The sequence below is a fragment of the Aythya ferina genome (assembly GCF_964211825.1).
Source record: "Aythya ferina genome assembly, chromosome: 1".
Classification (NCBI taxonomy): domain Eukaryota; kingdom Metazoa; phylum Chordata; class Aves; order Anseriformes; family Anatidae; genus Aythya; species Aythya ferina.
This window is the reverse complement of record NC_140296.1, coordinates 175,642,501-175,663,039: the sequence shown is the minus strand read 5'-3', so window position 1 is coordinate 175,663,039 and position 20,539 is coordinate 175,642,501. Positions and strand designations below refer to the sequence as shown.

Genomic DNA, 20,539 nt, shown 5'->3' with positions numbered 1-20,539 from the left:
ATATTCCTGTGTCTCCAGGCACAGATCTACAAATACACACAGGACTTCAGAGAAGGGACAAAGGTACTCTCACAGTTTTTGCAAAGAGGCCAGAGGTCATGGCAGAGCTCATGGAGGCAAGGAAGGCAGAGGGCTCTAACCCCCAACGATCAATGCCAAGAGCTGTAACCATGGGCAGCAGCCTCCACAATGATTTCAACACAGGCCAACATCTCTGAGGACCATTGCACTCTCAGAAAAGGGTCCTAAGGGAGCCAACAGAGAGAAGAGAGAGAAGTAGGGTGTATCCCCAGCAAGAGATAAACAAGAACTGGGTAACTGTGGACTTTTGAGGTACAGCGTAAGGACTGCTTAAACCCATTTACATTTGGGATGCTGTGAGGATTCTGTCCTTCCTCTTCTGTGCTGACTGTGCAGCCTCCTCATGCCAGCACTGGCACTCGGTTGATCTCATGGTGCAACCGTTCAAGAATTTAAACAGGCAGAGAACAAACTCTGCCAAAAAAAAAAAAAAAAAAAAAAAAAAAAAAAAAAAAAAAAAGCAAAGCAAAATTTCCTGTTGATTTGATTCCTTAAGCCGGTTCACCATGAGGTCAGACAAGCAGTAACGCCACTGCGAGGGAAGAGACAGACCACAGCCACGCTTATCTAAATAGCACTCAAAGCCAACCGAAGCAGGCCCTACACGAGCACTTTTCTCTCTCCTCTTCTCAAGGCGTTATCTTCGTATCTATGCCAAATCATTCTTCTTACACTTTCGGACTGACACACCCGATCTTCCTCTCCTTTTGCAGTTGCACATTGGGGTAAGGAAGAGGGAAGAGACAAAAATTTACTATAGGCAGGATTTAGCTATCTGGAGTTGCAAAGAGCACAAGAGTTTTAAAGTATAATATCACCTTCTACATCCAACCCAAGTATCTGAATGTTCAATCAAGCATTCGGCAGAGATCAACGCTTATGGAAAAAAAAAGAAGCTTTCATTATTTATCTACAACAACGCAATCTGACTGAACAGTGGTAGACTCACATGCTGGACACAAAAAAGAAAGAACAGGTTTGCTCCATAGCCTGGATTTGCACACTGGTGCAGAACAGTGGAGTCCCTAGAAAGTGTGTGCTTTCCCTGCACGGCCACTTAATCTACCTACACCATCAGCCCTCACCAGCAACAGGCCCGTTATGCCCCAATGCTTCAAACAATTCTCAAACTGCCCTCAGATGCCCAGAACAGCCTTGGGATTTTAAGAACAATCTTTATCATAACCCCCACCCAAGCTAACTTCCACCAAACCCCTGTGGAACCCATTTTTGGGTATCCACAATTTCAGAGTTTTACTTTTTCATTAAAGCATAGTTATGAGTTATCAAACTTCCCCGTTACTCCCAGATCACCTGGAAGGAACCCACACTCAGAAACTTTGTCTGAAAGACATGAGCATGCGACTTAAGCAGCTTGCAAGGGAGCACGATTCAGACGTCCTGTATGTAAACCAGACCAAATGTGGAGGTCTGAGCTCAGTTGTAAGTGTTGGACTTCCATTTATTCCAAATGACCAGTTTCCAAACCTGATTTCCTACCATGGAGATTTAGGAGATGACAATCTTCTATCATTTCATATGTGCTTTCCTCTGGAATTAATGTAGGCTCGCATTCCTAAGTGGTTCTTTCTGAAGCCTTTCCTGTTCTTGTAAACATCTTGGGAACAAATCTGATTTGTTTCATGGGCCACGCAGATCACAGGGGGCTGCTGTCCCATGATTGCTGTGGGACGTTGCTCTTCAACATGACAAAGCTCAATTATTTAGCACTTACAGCATGTGACAGCGACATAAAACCAAATTCAGTGGAGAATTGCTGCCTATATTTCATGACTATGGCTTCTAAATTAATATTTTAGAACCTATTTCGAGAAGAAATCATACTTATAACCTAATAGATTCTAAATTACCTCCTCACAGCTCTTGGAAGACTCTTGGAAGACGTTGTCAGTGATGTGCCTTTTCCAGACATGCAGCCAGCTACTTCAGCAATCAAGAGCCCAAGAACCAAGGAAGCCATGGAGTGTGTCCATACACACACAGTCACCAACTGTGATGCAGTACGGTACCCTCAAAGGTTCATTGAGCATATGAGGCAAGGAAAAAGTGGATTTTTTTTATTATTTCAATTGTTTCAGTTGGAACACAAGAACTATTACACGTATCTTTAATGTATGAAAATATTATATGTAAAGAGATCAGTAAAGCTAACAGATCTGGTGCAGAAGTCCTGATGCTGCATTGATTCAGGATGATCTGAATTCAGTCAGTGCTGCTTTGAGAGAAGGTAAGGCCAAACGACCTCCTGAAGCTGTTTCCTTCTCCTGGGGAGAACATAGTACCCATACCAACCCTCACACAGCTTTTGTATTAGGGTTTGACCTGACACAAGTGAATGTGGGTGGTAGTATTAGGGTCCAAAACTCAGTTTTCTGACGATTGATGGAGGTGAAGACTGATGTTTTATAGTTGTGATCAAACTCCTCACATGCAGCACGCTGGCTGCCTTCCATGAAGCAGGATTTTTAGTATTTCAAGTCTAATACCAGTTGCATTTGCTTCTTTTTCCCCTCTTATTTAAAGAAAACAGCTATGAGATACACACATATAAGAACTGCTCATGCTTCAGTGAGTTACAACGGCTTTGTCTGCTGATGAGTACAAGGCTCTTGCTAAGTTACCCTTCAAAGCGTACAGCTCCCACTTTGCTCAGAGCTATGTTGCCATCTCATTACCCTTTTCATACTGGGTAACTGTAAGCCTGTTTCTGTCCAAGTAAATGAAGGAGCAGTTCAAGAAGTAGATAAGGTAATTACTTTGTCTTCTTTATCTCCAGATTCTCAATTAGTTGATCTTTGCCTCCTGCATCTTTACTGCTGAACGGTAAACTACCATGTTCCCATGAAAAGCTTTTTTCCACAATCAACATTTCTATACCCACCAGTGAGCTCAAGTCCTTGAGTGGGAGAAGAGTAGACCTAAGTCTGGAGCAAGGCAACCACCAACAGGAAAAAAAAAAATATATAAGCAGTACTTCGGATGCAAGGGAGACAAGTTATGTAGGAAGCTTAGTTTTCTCAATGCCTTCCTGACAGACCCACTGATAAGGGAAAAAACATATGAGAGAGGAAAAAAAAGCACATTCAGACTTTAAATGTAAGCCTTTACTTGATATCCTCTTAATTTTTTTTTTGGAAGCACAGCCAAGAAGTACCAAAGTAATCAATATTTTCCAGAAGTTAACCCTGTTCCCAACATTGAAGGTATTCCGTAGAAATAGTACTGCAGCATTTTATTGAACAAACTAAAGGCAGGTCAAATGAACAGGCACAGCTTGAGAATTATACGTGTTTGAACAGACAATAAATTCTTAAATAACATGTTTCACCTTTCCCAGGGTACAGATGTTTGATTAAAAATATATACTTGGTCTCAAAGTGATAACTTTGGACTACAACTGGCAATGTCTTTGGAAGCTTCAGTGATTTTTTTTTTATACCAGGTGAATTTGCCCAAGAGCTTTGCCTCATGAAGCATCAGCTTAGGAGTTAGGAACTTCAGAGTGCAACAAAAAACAAGATTTTTTTTTCAGTGCTTTTAGAACTCCATTTTAAAAGAAAAGCTCCCCAGGGGTACTAAATGCTTACTAAATGCTTGAAGTTTTTTGTCCAGAAGTTGCCCTGATGCACCATATGATGGCTTTAAAGAAGCAGCTCACAAACTAGGTCCTTCAAATGGGTTCAATCCTATTAAGAAAAAGACACCAGTGGCACCTGAGATACACATCCCACAGAACAAGGCGGTGAATATTTTAGGCTGGTTTTATGAAACAGAAGTGCTGCTGGGAAGCAGTGATCAGTAGTCAGTTGTGTAACGTGAGCCCTCCAGTGAACTTACTTGAGCTTCCAGAACAAACAAGAAAACCCTGTCCTTGTTTTATGGGTAAGACAAAGTGCACTGGAAAACATCTCTGACATTTATTACACGCTTCTGTGAAGGGAGAGAGCTGCCTACCTTTTGAAATGACTGAACAGCCATTAGAGGTATTAAACGTGAAGAAAAGCGTTTCAGAAACAGGAAAAGGCCATCCGATGAAGTTAACAGACAAGAACCAACACATGATATGAAGAATATTCTACAGAATAAAAAGGCACTTCCCACTGATCAGCCCTATGATAGCTCCCAATATAGCTTCCAGGAAAGACATTTCGTCCTTTCCCCCCCACTTCAGGTGCAGTACTGACATTCATAAGCAAGTTCTATAAAAAAAAAAAGTTAACAGTTTTTTCAGTTTTCTTTAATATCTCTAGACCCACATCTTGAAATTATCCACTCAAACCAACTTATCGCAGGACTAACAGGCAACAGGAACCACATCTCAGCTGGTGCTGGCAGAGTTGCACAGGCATGTTTCCAACTCAGAGAACAGAGATGCCAGAGCTGCCTCTGCAAAGAGCCTTTCTGAGCCTCGCTGGTCTCTATGCATGCAAAGACGAGCAGAACCACGCTTTTCTGTTTTGATTTTTTTATTTAAGATTGAAGCAACACTGAGATGATAACTGTGTTTACCTCACTAGGCTCTCCTTGAGCTAATAACCCTGCTGAACCCTAGCTTGCTCCAGTTACAGCATAAATATTGATCTACGGAATAGCAACTGCGGATTGTTGCCTTCATTATCATTTTTTTGGGCTCCTGCACTACTCATACATAATACCCATGGGTAGGCAGACAGCACACGATCCACTCAGAGGTAGAAATGTTACCTGATCAATATAAGCATCCTAAAATCTATGCTAGAAGACTTAAAGACAGAAATCCAACGTGACCACAGACTATCATCCCCTGAAGGCATGTGTTATGCTGCCAGACATGATTAGAAGGTGATAAGAAAAGAATTTAAAAAACACTACAGATCATGTACAGGAAGCAGCTTCGGGGTTCCACCTTATCACTCCAATCTGCTCCTAGTTTTGTCGTTAATGTGAAGTGGCCAGACAGACAAAACAGTCCGTACAGAACTTAGAATACATAAATCTTAGTACCAAGTTTCAAATAAAATTAACTCTACTTTTAGATGAAAAGTATATTTAAGACACTGCAGTCTTCCATTAACTTTTTTTTTTTTTTTTTTTGAAAAGTTGCTTAAGAAGTAAGGGCCATTCCTATTCCTCCCCTGTTCTGCAGGTTTTGGTCTATTTGTCAGTCATTTACATTACTGGGTAAAATTATTCCCAGTAATTTGTTGTCTACTCTCTTTTGGTGTAGGATGTGTGCAGCTTTGATCCTTGGAGTCACCTTCTTGAGCAGGCCAAGACGATCTCAAGACTAAGATGATTACAGGCAGTATGCACTACTGACTCCTGAAGTGCTCCAACTGCTGCTGATGTTCAAGGGACCAACATCTCAGATACAACTACACATTCAAAAATTTCAGGCTTGTTTTCCTTTCTAAAAGCAGCACTGAGCACTTCCGTACAGCAATTTTAACTCCTGTTGATTGCATGAGATGACTAGCACCAGCACTGAGCAATCAAGAGAAAAAACTGTCATTTGAGAGACAACTTTTATTTTCCAGAAGCACACAAGAGTTGTCCATTTTTACTTTTTTCTAGGAGGTGGATTGGGGTGCTGGGTTGTTTTTATGGAGTTACTTTTACCACTAGCCAATAAAAGCTTTCCAGAGCAAGCTCATTTGTACATATTCCACATTAGAGGGCTCTGTGAATTGTAGAGCACCACAGGTCTTTCTTGCTGTAAAAAAAAAAAAAGACAGTTGCAGTATCTCCAAGCCATTGCACAAGAATGCAACATTAGAACATTCAGACATCTGCAAGGCAAATATTGCACCCTGTCTTAAATGCAGAGGGGCTGGACAGAAATACAGTCTTAAAATTTAGGAAAGGAGATATTGGCACTAGCCGTGCCACATTACATGGCATCTCCAGCTCTTGTTGTGGCACAAGGTCATGGTAGGCACTCTTGTGCCATAAGTAAAACAGAGCCCCCATTCAGAAGCTAGTAGTAAAATACTTCGTTCAAATCCAGTATGTGAAGACAAAAGCAGTAAGAGAAACCTTACAGAATGCCCAGGAGAGAGTTCATTTTTTTCCACTAAGACTGGAACAGCACATTCCTATCAGCAGCTTATTACTACAACAAACTGATTATGTAGGTGCAAACAGATTAGGTAGGGACTACTACAGATATACAATTGAAAAACCAGTATTTTGATGCAATTAGAGCTTCTTCTCAGGACAGAGGAGACTAGCATCATATAGCAAGAGTGTATTTAGAGTCTGCATATAAACCAAATGTTTGAGCAACAAACAGCTGAGCGGAAAGGAAGGGAGGCAGAACGAGGACAGAGGGATTCCTCGAGGAGAGGTTAATCTGCTGCCACACACAAATACCCTGTTAAACACTGACCAAGGGTTTGTGTGCCATGTGGGAGAATGTTAATTGTTTACAGGTACTCAGGGTTGGATGAATACCAGGAAGCAGCACTGAGAAAGTCCATTGTACAATTAAGATGGGAGAGGAATCGCTGAAGGAGGCACTTTCATTTAAGTCTGTCCTGCTAGCTCCTAACCTAATTATTTACTACTGAGGGTTTCCTTTCCCAAGATTGAATTCAAGGAACAAAAAAAAACCCTGAAAGAATGTTTTCTTTTTCTTGTGGGAAGAAGGGTACACATATGGGGGACAGGTCTTTGTTTGATGTAGCACTAACCACTATTTGCAGAGGACAGAAAAAATGCCTTCTAGTCTATTTTATAATGGCTTCAATGCCTGCCACTCAGGTGATTCATTATTAGCGCTCCTGTCTTACTGGCTTTATAGCCTTCCTGATAGGGATGTAACACTTTTCATGTGAACAGGATAACACTTACAAGGATTTAGCTAAAAACTCTCAAATCATATGCCTACCATTCCAAGAAAATCACTGCTTTACTTTTAATCTATATTTTGGTGAAGTTGGCCAAATGTTCAAGTTCTGTCAGCATCTCCTCCCAGTTTCTTTTCTGTATAAGACTTTCTGAATATTTCTGAGGATTCTGCCCACATGTAATACTTCTGAACTTGGAAGAGGAATGCATGTTGAAGGAGGCTCACTACAGACAGAGCTCAGGATTCAGCTTTCAACAGCTCTGATTCCTCCACATGTGCACAGAGCTTCTGGTTATCGCCTGTACAGACTGTTACCTTTTCTGCTGTTTGCCACTTGAGTTGCATCCCTCCCCTACATAACCAGTGCTTTCCTTAGACAGAGCAGTTCACCTAGAATTGTCATTACCTCCTAAGGCGCCCTTTTTCTTCTCAAGGCTTGTAGAGGGAATGATGACAGCCACGGTTTGTATGCCAAACAGGATTACTCAGACCTGAACTTAGCACCTGCCTGTCTCTCCTTGCAAAGAATGACCAATAGTTACTGACCCCAAACAGCCCCCTCTTTATTATCTATCATTAACTGTATGTACACAGGGACACATGAATGCTTAACCCCACCAGATGCATTTCAGGTAGGCCTATCTTAGTCCTGTATCTGCAGGACAGGCTCACTTCAGCACAAAGGCTCTCTAGGAATGAGGATGATAAGGAAGTGCTCCTTGGGGTATTTGGCAAAGCCCATTTCTTCCTCCGTCTCCTGGGCCTGGTTAAACTAGTTGGGGCAGCTTACCAGGGGCCCAGAGACAGACTTCAAAGTGTTTGGTTCTCTTCCATTGTCTCCCATGTTTGTGGAGCTGCTGTTATCAGGCCATTGTCTCCATTCATTCACTCAGACGGGGAGTAAACCGCTTACATCCTCACCAAGCAGCTACCACAACAGGCTTGTCTGAGGGTTTTCTAGGGAAAGAAAGCTGGTGAGGAAAGGCTCATGCTCCAGATATGGAGGGCCACGGTCCGTCACACAGACCACCACTGCACTGGCTTCTGCCTTACCTCGCCCTCTCTCAGGCTTAACAGCCTCAGACTGAAGTCTCGTTTCATTTCACATTCTCTAACTCTTCACATAACACCCTCCCAAAATCTGCTCCACCTCTTTCAGACAGGAAAGCGAGGTGAGGTATCACTCCCCAAGGTGTTCATGCAAACAGATTTTTGAGCATATGGCTTAGGATCCTCAAGCGCATTTCCTTTTCTTTTGGATTTCAGTACAATTTCTGGACAGCAGCAGATTGACAGAGACAAAAGCAGCAGAGGAATGGAAAAGATAACGAGCCCCCCTGGTTCCTGCATTGGCAGGCTGCTCTCTGCCCTTCACATCCACCTATTCGCCTCATTTCGAGTAGGATTACAATAACTTGAGGGAAAGGAAGTGCACTTTATTTAATACTGGAGCGTCACTGAGAGAAGCACAGGCTCCCCTCCTACAGGACAGGGCTGGGGGCTCCCCCAGCAGCTCCCCGGGGCCGCCGCGCCCTCGCCTCCCCTCAGCAGCCGCGGCCCGAGCCCGGCGCCATCCCACGGGTGCCACCTAGCGGCCTCCCCGCCGCTCCTCCCGGCCCCACACGGGCCCAGCACCGGGCTGCGGCTGCAGCCGGCGGCGTCCTGCAGCCACAGCCGCTGATTTCTGCCTCCGAGCCTCGGCCGGCGGCACGGCGAGGCCACCCGCTGCCCCCGGCCATCCTGCTCCTGCTCCCTGCGGGGCTCCGTGTTGCTGAGAGCCGGGGAAAGAGCAAAAAACTTATCGCATTTGTTCGCCTTCCCAGCACACTTCACGCCATATTTGTAGCCGCAACTTCCTCAGGCCTCTCCCAGATGAGGAGATAAAAGCACGCAAAGTTTTTCCACCAACACCAAGAGGTCTCCACAGGAGGCTGGTAGTGGCCAAAGTCCTACCACCACAGGCTGCGGCTCCCATGCCTCACCAGAGCAGTGAGGAGCGTGTCTCCTGCCGCCTTGGAGCCTGAGCACGGTGTTTGCCAGCTCCACTGGGCTGATCAGCCACCTGCTGGCACACCCTGCCTCTGATCTCTTCCCTGCAATAACCTGCTTCAAGAGATGCCAGGCGGGCACCGGGAGACAAGTCCAGTTTCCTTTGCAAAGCCAAGTAGTTAAAACTCAAGGCCCGTATCTCAGTATCTAAGCAAAAAGTGTCCAGGGCTATCGCTCATTCTGCATTTGACACTGAGGCAGTTTCAAGGTGACTGTTCAAGTGCTCTTCTCCCAGCCAGCCTGTATGGCAGTGACTTCTGGGACCCACCTACACGTCCTCAGGCAGGCATACTCTGCCCTCCAGGCCGGCAATTCGCTTTCCAGCACTAGTTTAACAGCTACAGCAACACCTCAGCCCTGGAGCTGCTCCCCAGGCTGAAATTCCGAAAAGTTATTTTAACCCATAGCCCTAAAGATCACTTTTTAAATTAAATAGAAGGCTGTTTGGTGGGCACGCACAGGCTCCCGTCTGACTTTTTTAAAGGGAGAAATCCATACCCGTACCAGGCTGTGTGCATACATCAGTCAGAAAGTTGGAAATTTTGCAGTATGTCCTTCTCATATCTATTCCATACAGTACCACAAAGCAAGCTAACTAGGACATGAAGGCCAGACCTGATTCACAGGAGAGAAAGCTGAGGTTACTAGGTACTTGTTAGACATTGTTGCAAAAGTCTTCAAACACTAATTTTGGAACACTGTCAAGAAATGTATCTTTTATATATACACATTACACAGTACACCAGTTTTTAATCTTTTTTTTTTTTTTTTTTTCTCCTTAGAAGGCCACAAAGTCAGAAAACAAAGTTTAAAATCTGTTGGATTTTTTTTTTTTTTTAAATGTTGCTTTGTTCCCCTCTTCCTCTCCCCAATGAATGTCTTTGTCCTTAACACTTACATATTATAATGGAGTTTTAAACCTATTTAGAGGGTTTCCCTTCTTTGCATATAGATGACCTCTAACTGAACAGCAATATGAGTCAAGTGCCATGTGCTCCTGATGCTACACATTTTTGCTTTTTATTTATTTTTTGCATTTTTCCTTTAAAAAAGATGCCTGGAATAGACACATAACCTATCCAGTGATTATATATCTATATATCTATATCTATCTATCTATATATATGATCTTTAAATGATACCTACATACAAATGAAGATTGCAAGCAAATGGCTCTAGAATTACATACTAGAAAGACTGCTTCCTAAAATTTGCTTTGGAAACAGCTCTAAACCTAAAGTAGACTTCTGTCTTGCAGAAGCACTGTACCATCAGCTCGGTATTTATGGAAACAACTTCTCCAAACAAGTTCAAGTTCTGCATCTTTCTAAATACATCTTCATTTCCTGAGGTCAAGTCTTCTGTCACCCATTTCCCCACACAGCAGATGGATGAAGTCTTTTCAGAGACTTTAGTCAACCTTATTATGTGATACTGCCTTTTTATTGGTTGCAGGGGTTGACACCAATTCAAAGCTGGAAGGATTCTCTTCTACTCCTGAACCTTTTCAGTGGAAGCTGCTTCATCCACAAAGTTGGTAAGACAACTTTTGCAGCTCATAGGTTGAAAATTCCACCAAAACCGGTGTCTCTTCCAGCCATGCACTCCAGTCTCCAAAATAACGACTCCCAGAAGAGCTTAAAAATGCTCTACAAATGGCATGCCAAAATGAGTCTCAAAGCCATCAGGTTAGAAATGAACAAGACCTGCCACTGGAAGACATCTAGTACATCTCTGCCTTCAGAAGAATGTCAGTTCCTTTCTACAACAAGGACTGCTCTACCAGAACAAAGGTGAGAAGCATCAGCTCTTAAATATTTTCTCTACTTGATACCTCACCAATATAACACCACCATACACTGGTTTAGCAAGCTACTGGGGCTTAACACCCTTGGGGGGCAGAGGGATGCAGATTAAAGTTGGAGAGGAAAGCTTAAGGACTGGACAGCAGAAGAGGCTAAACACCACAGGGTTTTCACTCACATCACCATGTTAGAGAAAGTTTAAGTGATATGCTAAGCCCACCCCATTCTTCAAGTTTAAAGAGACTTCCTTGTGGCCATCAGCAATTTGCTACTCACTCAAAAATTCAAGTGAGCCAATAGATCTCCTCCAAGTTAGAATGCGTTATAGGAGTCAACCATTTCGTGTTATTTTTTAAACCATAAAAAGGAGGCAGTCAAAGCAGCGTTTCAGTTAGGTAGAGAATACTGCATTAATTTCAGAAACTAAATAGTGGCAAGGTTGGAGTCTGTTGCACTGGTTAATGAATGCAGCGACTGTTTTCAAAGATACCCACACATGTACAGATCATAGCTAGCATGAACAGTTTTTACAGCACTGCTGTATAATCTCATTCAGTTATTTGACTACTGATGGTAATTAAGGACCATAACCCATTGCCAAAAAAATAAACAAATGTTAACAACCACCCAAACTTAGGCAATGGCAGAAATTGTGTGTGGATATTCCAGGTTTATTGCCAAGTACTTAGCTGTTCAGAGAAAATTTGGAGTTAAAATAAATTCTTGAGTATGTACAAAACATAAGAATGGAGCCAAACACTTCACGAGCACAGGAAAAACAGCTGAAAAGGTTTTGTGTATGTAGAATGAGTATCTTGAACCTAGATAACAAGGAACAAGATTCACAGATGAGAATATAAAACCAAAAAGAAAATTAAAGATGTATGGACATAGTCACTCCTGTCTTTCCTTTGGGACGTGCACAGAAATACAGCTACGCTCCAGACATTTTGTAGGGTCTGACCCTGGTAAGGTAAGTACTTTACCATGCATATTGATTATTAACTACCAAAGTTGATGTAGTAATACTGAGGTATTAAATCAAAGACACGTGCATCATGATTTGATTACTAGCTGTAATGTATTATATATGAAAATGAAACATTATGTATGAAGAGAAACAAGTATAGCAACTGATACGTACAAAATAAAGTCACAGTGGCACATTGAACAATTTTAGGTTACCCAGACTCACTTAAAAATAGAAACCAGAGCCTGGACTCTTCTCTCACCCCATTTTACATGTCTTTACGTTTGTTGATTTCAGTGGAGTTCTTCACAATTTATGCCATTGTGAGAAGAGAATCAAGCCTTGTGTGTTTAAAAGGAAACTGCAGACATGTTTCCCACCAGAGTGCAGGGGGAGATTTTTAAAAAAACACAAGTATATGAACTGTGAAACCAATAGAGTACACAAGTGAAGGCAGGCAAAGAGGCTCTAGCTAGGGGTAGCGGTGGTGGTGAGCTTGCAGTTTATCCACAGCTCTCCCCCCCTTCTTCTTTTTAAGACCTGGGATTGACATTAAGAAGTCAGAAACCCAGTCATTATACTGGCTTTTAAATAAATTGTTAGAAATAAGTATTACATTTGCTTTCTGACAGACATTTTTGATTTATATTTTCCTACTGATATTCTGCAGAGTAAGGACAGGGCCATTTGCTTTGTGAAGAACAGACTTTCCATTCCCTGAAACTGGGAAGGGGATCTGAACGATTTTTAGTGCTAGAAAATGGTGCCTAAATTACTCACACCCAAACTAAAATAATAAAATCTTCCCCAAATCCTTCAGAGTCTTTCAGATAACCAGTACTACAGTAGTTAGAAAGAGCAGCCAGTACCACTTACAAGTCAAGCCTGACAGAGTACTAAACGATTTAGAGATGGCAGAACACCTTCATGGTTTGGACCTACTGGGAGCCGATGGCACAACTGAAGCTACTGCTTTATCATCATTTCTTGAGGCAGCAGCTCACAGTTAGGGAGATCCTTGCCAAGGTCATGAAAGAGGAACTCCATGTACTAAAACAGCTGTTATATTGATTTAGAAAGCCCACTTAAACAAAATGAAACAAGAAACTCTCCAAAACACCATATTTTTTCAACCCAACGCTAGCTCCCTGCCTGAACCATGCCAGCACAACCAGGCAACGCTGCATGGGAAATTGCTTGAGCATTTCCATAGGGAATACAGACTGAATTCATTGCTATATCAGGGGTGCCATCTTAATACAAAATTAAAGTTATTTATAGCTAAGAGCCCAACACTGCCAGAGTATGACTGTAACTACCAGCTTGGAGATGCCCTTTCCCCACCCGCATTCATGTGCACAACTAGTGCCACAGCTCATATACTTGTTTAAGTTCTTCCCTGCACTTCAGTAAAAAGACATGCCTGAAGTCTCCTTTTGAAAAGCAAGTCTGGATTGTCTTCCCACTTTGGCATCAAGTCCTGACTGACTGAGTATGCAACAGAAAGCAGGAAGAAGGTAAATGCACAGGACTGGACGAAGGAGGGCTTCTACCTATCGCATAATTCAAGATCTGCCTGCTAGTTTCCATGAGAGATGTTCTTTCAAAGCATTAGTCTACTTCCAGAGGCTGTGGGAAGGTGGAAAAAGACCCAAGAACAAACGCCTATGCTCTTGAATATACAACTTGAAATGTTTTGGAGTTAGTGCTTAAATGTTGAACACTGACTTGTACAAAGAAAAGAACAAAAACACCACACCCTTAAATGAACAGCAGCCTGGTATCACCTCAATTCTGAAAATATGGTAAGCAAATATACTTCTGTGCTACTATATCACAGTCAAAGAGTCTCCATCATATTAGTATCTCTTTACACTCAAGTCCAAGACATTAAGACATGCTTAGCAACTAATGTATCAGACAGGTTTATAAACAGATAGTGCCAGAGAAGAAAGACAGGGAGACATTGAAAATAAACCCACTGAACTTACAGCCGAGAAGGTGGCAGATGCAGAACTAGACAATAAAGCTTTGCGTGTCAGAGGAGATTTTGCAAAGAAATCTGAAAAGCAATAAACATGCAGCAACAAAACTGATGACTGCATGTCACTGAGGTCACTTCAGTTCCATCACATTCCTACAACGCTCAAGTTCAATATGTAAGCAACTACTCTTGCAGAGAGAAGAGCTGGTGTCTCACAAGAAGATCAGTTTTACATAACAGGAAAATCATAAACTGAGAAAGAAACTGGCTGATAGGCTGGACCACCAAACTACAGCTTCATACCACCTGAAAACCCCCATGAAAATTGTCCATGCAGATTGACTGTAGGGTTGGGGTGAGGCTCAGTGTTTATGGGGCTCACAAGTAGCAAACTAGATTGTGCCCCACTTGCAGAGTGCCAGAGCAGGCACTTCAACAGCTTTTTGGCAGCTCTTATTTAACTACAAAGGCAGTATCTGAGGCTCACACTTATCACAGAGGGGTGCTCTCCTCAGGTGGAGGCAAGCTCTCCATCCTCACCCTGGTACTCAGCTCCCTTCCCTGTACCCTCCCAAGGCTGGTCCATGCCAAAGGGGACCCAGGCTGTGGAGAAGGGCTGCCAAAACGTGACTGCTCACTATAGGCAGCTCACGCTGCTCTCCTGTGAGTGGTATCTCACAATAGACACCTGTGGAAATCCAGACCCACACCAAAATGCTGAGAAGACAGCAAAGCTGAGTTCTGGGTGACATCCTCAGAAGGCTGGAGGTAAAGCACGCTTCCAGGACCTCCATACAGATGAGAACCTGGTCTGCATTTTGCATGTTTGGCACTGCTCAAAGACATTCGTTGGCTATTGGCCTGCTAAGCTCTTCAGGCTTATAAATTCCTTTGCGTTCATTTTCAACTACTACTTTTGTTAAATATAAACATATCCTCTGTGTATCTTACTCCCATATTCCATATGCACAAAACTGACTCATTTCAGTACTGGGGTGAATGGGAACTCAATATTTATCACCCAGATCCACCATGCTTTGCAAACAAGACAGGAAAAACTCACAAGGACTTTATCCATGTGATCTTTCTGATGAGCAAAGCTTGAGGAAGCAGTTCAAAGCTCTCAGCAAGCCATATGTATGCTTCTGTAAAAAAAGACATCTGCAATTCACCAGTGAGGTTCTAGACCTAGCATAATTCATTCGGCAGTCTGCATAGAGAGATGCAAATACACCAGGTTCAGACAATTCTTCAATGCTTTCATAAAATTCATTTAGAAGTATATAAATATTCACATTTGGAATTGTTAACTCAGCTTGTATTTTTGTACAGAAATACCGAAGCTGCAAAGATATGACACTTCTGGAAAAAGGCCAAAATAAAGTCAAAATACTTTCATGGTAAGCAAGCACACAAACACATGCAGTTTCTTTACACAAACACGTACAAACTTCTGGTTTATTAACTACAGCACCGGGTTACAAAAAGAGCTCTTTAAAAAACACCTTCGCTAATCAGGCACTAATTTTTAATGTACTTTGAAACCACTCGGCTTTTGCTGCGGTTAGACAAGTCGATCCACACTTGAAAGTGCAAGGAGGCTTTAAACTTGTACCATGGTTACCATGCATTTGTGTTGCAAGAGAAATGGGCCATGGGTGAGGGCAGTGTCTGACTAGCCAGCGAGCTCAGCTGGTTGAGCAAGAGTGCCTGTGCAGCTAGGCAGGCTCTTGCTGAGCCAGCACGATCCCCGTCACACAGGTATTCCATTAATGAAGAGATCATGGGAGGGTAAAATGGGAAAAGCTGAACAATTGCAAGGCTTGTGCTGAAGGAGGTTTATATTCCTCGCGGGAGCAATACCGAAAAGATGTGTGCTTCGAGGAGGGGCATAGCAATATCTGTCCAGAATACCTTTAGAAATTCAGTTGCACTGTTCAAGTGACTGCAACGAAAAATGCAGGTGTAAAGGCTAGCGAGAGAAGATGCAGCTTTCTTGCAGCACAAGAGGATGGATGTAGAGTTGTACCACCCAGCACGGTGGTGCAGCCCTGAAGCCTACGTTGCTATATTCATAGCTGCATCTGTTACTTCCTTTTAAGAACACTCAAACACCTTCAGAAACAAAGAAACCCAGACAGAGTAACTTCAATTTTTTCCTTTTTATAAGGACTAACATCATCCCATTTCAAAAGCTTCTGTAGGTTTTGTTATAAGCATCACGGTATTGACATGCAGATTTTTAATCACGCTGGTTGCAATTATACAAATCAGTGATCAAATCCCGGGAAAAGCCAGAGCTTTCGTATATGCTACATTAACTCAAAGATTAGACTTTGGATTTGGTGTATTGCCATCAGAGAAACCTACTTCGGAGGTCATATAATATTAAGACTGGGGCCAGTGGATGCAAGATTAGACAGCAAACAAGCTAAAAAAGTGATTATAAAAACATCACAGGAAACAAAATTTATTTTCAAAAAGCAAAGCAATCATGTTTCAATATTTGGAAGGCAGTTGGCAATGCTTTTTGGCATGTGGCTGCTCCACGAAGCCAATATTGTGTAACTGGAAACATTTCAAAAGAAAGAGAATTGGTGAAGTCAAGGACTGTAATTGCAAGCTGTGGGATCTGTGCTCTGATAAAAAAGAGGGCAACCAAAAAAAACTGTAGCAGGTATAAATCCATAAGCCCACTCCATAACATTTTTATCAGCCAACTTGATAGAACTGGAGAGCGAAGGAGGGGGCGGCACAGAGGGAAGGAAAATGGAGAGAGGCACACAAGGCTGAACAGCACGAGCTATTGGGTGCCATAAATCAATGTTTCTAACACGAATCTTAGACAGGAGTACATGACTTCAGTACAGAACAACTGAAATAACACACTTCCAGCTTTTGTTGATGCGTAATCCACTGGAAATGAAAGGCCTGCCTGGGAGGCTGTCTACCACGGGTGTACGAGCTAGAAAAACACTCTGAGCCCGATAGGTTCACAATGATGTTGAAGAGCAGCTCACCAATCTTACGGCTGCAGTTAAGAACTTTCAAGAAGTCAGCCTTCCAGGCAGAGCTCCAAGAAAAGGTGAACGAGCAAGAAGCTGCCATTTGCAGATATTTTAGAAATCCTGGAAGTGTTTGTGTTGGCTCATGCCTCCTGTGCCTGAGCACTTCACTCATTTTGTGCACTAAAAAAAAAAAAAAAAATAAAAAAAATCCCCTCACACAAGGATATGCTTGAGAATTGTCAGCTCACACGGGGATCGTTTGCTTAATTTCCTCCCCCAAAAAAGGGCCACGTATTTGGTTCACAACATAAACAAACAAGACGTGAAGAATCATGGCAGATCACTTGAGAAATTTGCTTCAGTAACCGGAAACATCCTTCTGATAGCGAAGCAGCAGCCAAGGAGTTGTTTCTGTAAAAAACATGTAATTTTGGCAAATTGTGAAGTGATGTGATAGTCTGTCTTGGTATTTTTGCCAGAAATGTCACAACTTCAGTGTGCTATGACTTGTAAAACACGTTTCTTCCCATCACTCTTCAGCAATAAGGTGGGAGGGGGAAGATGAGGGATTGCTGCATTATATCTCTCCAAGCTGGTTCTTCCCATTAGACAACTCTTAATCCAAACAATTCAGGCTTACAAGTAAAAGCTACTCATTTCTGTAAACACTTCCAGGAGCAGGACCTATGCGTGCACGGCTTACAACGAGCATATACCAGTGGACAGAGCTAACCTCGAGTTTACCTCTGTTTAAGAAAGCATGAAGAGAAAACAGTGCTGGCCAAACTGGAGCTTCATCCTCGATACAAGGGAGGAAATTAATACTGATACAAGCCACTTGGTCGTTACGCACCCATCTCATCATCAAGTATTCTTAATGCAATACAAGATCACTGAACAAGTTTCCTAGGATCACTTGGGGATCACTGTCATGATAAAAACAAGTAGAAGCGATGCCTCAGAGCATGCTCTTTTATACCCCCCCTCTCAGCCCCAGCAGGGATCTCCTTGCTGGAGGACAGCGTAGTGGCAGAAAGGAAACAAACCCCAGCTTGTTTGTTTTACAGGGCCTCCACCATCGCATCTGGTTACCTCTGGAACGAGGAGGCTTTGCACCCAAGCAGGCAGAGCCCTTACACCAAAGTGCAGCTCTCAGCTCTTGGTCCGCTCTGTCAGAAGCGGCACACAGCAGCCGCTGACAATGCATTATGCAAGAGCCACGTTACAAAGGGAAAGGGTTTTTTGGCTGGGATACAGAGGCTGGAGCATTACAAGGGGTCCAAGCAATCTGCAGAGGCATAATACAAACCAAAGCCATTTAAATTCCTCTGTAAAACGTAGACGTTCATTAGCATAGAAAAGTTTCACAGGAAAACAATGACAAAGTCAAAGCCATCTGATTTTCATATGCTAATTAATTAAATATGCCAAGTGCATTTAATCTCTTATTATAACCATAGGGGGAGACAGACCAAACTCTTGAAGTTCTGAAAAGCCAGGTCATTAGTGTGCCAAGTCATTCTTCAGATCTCCGTCGTGTATACAAATTTACATTCCCAACTTATTAGGTATGGAAGTAAAACCCGGCTCCCCCCTCCTGCGCCCCGTTTCTCCTCCTTCGGAGGACACTTGCTGTCTTCTGTTCATGTACCCCAAATGCCTTAAGTGCTCAAAAGAACTGGTTTGCTAGAGAAATAAAGCACAGAAGCCATTTTCCACGAGTCCCTGTTAATGCCCCCGTCCCCGTAAGATGCAGGGGGACCGGTAGGAAGTGCCATTAGGAGCATTCCTGCACACACGCATGAAAATCCACGCATAGTTTGTGCTCTTCCACGTTCAAGTTGGGCTGACATTTTCTGGCCATTTCTTGCCCTTCTAAACAAGAAAAGGATTCTGGTGTTTACGTAAGGCTCTTCTTGCTTCATAAATCTTAAATTGAAACAGATTTTTTTTTTTCCCCCCTAAACAATTACCTTCTTCAGAGTTATCATAGTACAGGATATTAGGGAAAAACCAGACTCTCCTGTTGCTTTTACCCACATCTGACTCCAATCTTAATAGCTCAGCTATTAACCCTGTAAGGTCCCCGCTCGCACACCTTGCCCGGCCGACGGTAACGTTCCTATATGACCGATCTGGGCTCGCTCTTCGCAGCCCCTTTTGTTATCCAGCAGGAGCAGCTCCGTGCCCCGTGGGTAACCAGCCCCATAAGCTGTCCTGGTGCCGGGGCTCAGAAGAAGAGGATCTGTCACCACAGCCAGCATCCCTGCCATCCTCCTCTTTCCAAGCCTGCCCTGATCCGAGCAACGCCACCCCCTGCGCTGCTCCACCACAGCTCAAGGGGCCAAACGCCTTCCACCAGCACGTCCCGGTGCTCCACCAGAGCTCATGGGGCCAAAGCAGCCCGTCCCAAAGGAGCCCGTCCCAAAGCAGCCCGCCACGCAAGGCACACCGCTCGGAGCCTGCCCAGCACCGCAACCAGCCAACTTGTGGGGCCGCTGCCCCCTGACGCCCCTATAGGCTTCAAGGTGTAGGATACCGGCGGTAACCTATAGGGTGCCCCGCGCACCCCATGAACCGCAGCGGAGGGGGGACAAGTTGTATGGGGGGACGCTGAGCTCGCAGCACCCCGGTGGGGGGGGGAGCTGATGGATTTTCGTTAAATGAGGAAGGAAAATAAATGAAAGGAAAGAAATAAAAGGGAAAAGGAGAAAGGATAAAAAAAGGGAGAAGGAAATAAAAATAAAAAGGAGAAAAAATAAAAAGGAAAAGAGAAAATAAAAGGAAAAGAAAAAAATGAAAGGAAATGAAAAAAATAAAAGGAAAAGGGAAAAAAGGAAATAAAAGGGAAAAAAAAAGTAAAATTAAAACAGGAAAAAAATAAAAAAGGAAAAATAAAAAAGGAGAAAAAAATAAATTTTTTTTTAAAAAAGGAAGAAAAGTCATCGGGCGCCCCTGCGGAGAGACGGGACCGGTGTTACCCCGGACGGCTGCCGCTGGGGGATGCCGCTGTCAGCCCCGGGCCGGTCCCGGCGGGACCCTGGGCGCTCCGCAACCACCGCCCCCCGCTGCCGGTGCCGGTGTCGGTGCCGGTGTCGGTGTCGGTGTCGGTGCCGGTGCCGCCCGGTGCTTACCTCCCGCGGCGCCGGGGCGCCCGCATTGACAGCGGGGGAGGCAGCGCGCTGGGACCGTGCCCTGCCGTCGGGAGCCGAGCCGAGCCGAGCCGAGCCGAGCCGCCGCCGGCCGCCCCCGCCGCGAGTGCCCGCTGCCCGCCGCCGCTCCCCGCCCTAATGGGGCTCCGCCGCTCCGCGCCCGGGACGGCGGCGGCCGCCTTCCGCCGCGCCCATTGGCTGCCGCCCGCCGCGCCCGCCAATCGCCGTCGGGAAAAGCCGGGGGGCGGGGCGAAGGAGGAGGGGGCGGGGAGAGGGGCGGCTCCGGGGGTGCGGACTCGGGGGCCGCGGGTTCGGGGCCCGGGGCTGGGGGCTCGGGGCTGGGTCCGGGGGCTGGGAGCTCGGGCTCTTTCCCGGTCCCGTCCTGCCCAGCCCCGGCCCCGTTCAGGCCGCCGGAGCTTGCCTCAGTCACCCGCAGCCCGCTCGTGGCTCTGCAGTGGTCCCGCAGTCCCAAAGCCCCGTAGAAGGATGGGTAGCAGAGGGGCCGTCCAGCGGTGGTGTCTGTGGGGTTTTGGATGGACGCCACTGCCAGATGATGGTGGATGAGGGGGTGCTGGGGGGTCACAAGTTCTCCCTGCTCGGTGAGACACCCGTGGTGTTGGAAGCACAGGGGCTCTCCCCA

The 20,539-nt window shown here is 44.4% G+C and overlaps 1 protein-coding gene across 1 annotated transcript in view; it reads right to left on the bottom strand.

The window, feature by feature from the left end:
• The window catches only part of PRICKLE1 (prickle planar cell polarity protein 1), a 64,393-nt gene extending 44,410 nt beyond the window's left edge, over positions 1-19,983 (bottom strand). Inside the window, exon 1 of the mRNA XM_084519130.1 lies at positions 19,882-19,983. The gene's annotated coding sequence lies outside the window, so the exon portion shown is untranslated. The remainder of the gene's footprint in view (positions 1-19,881) is intronic.
• Between the last annotated feature and the right edge of the window lie 556 nt (positions 19,984-20,539).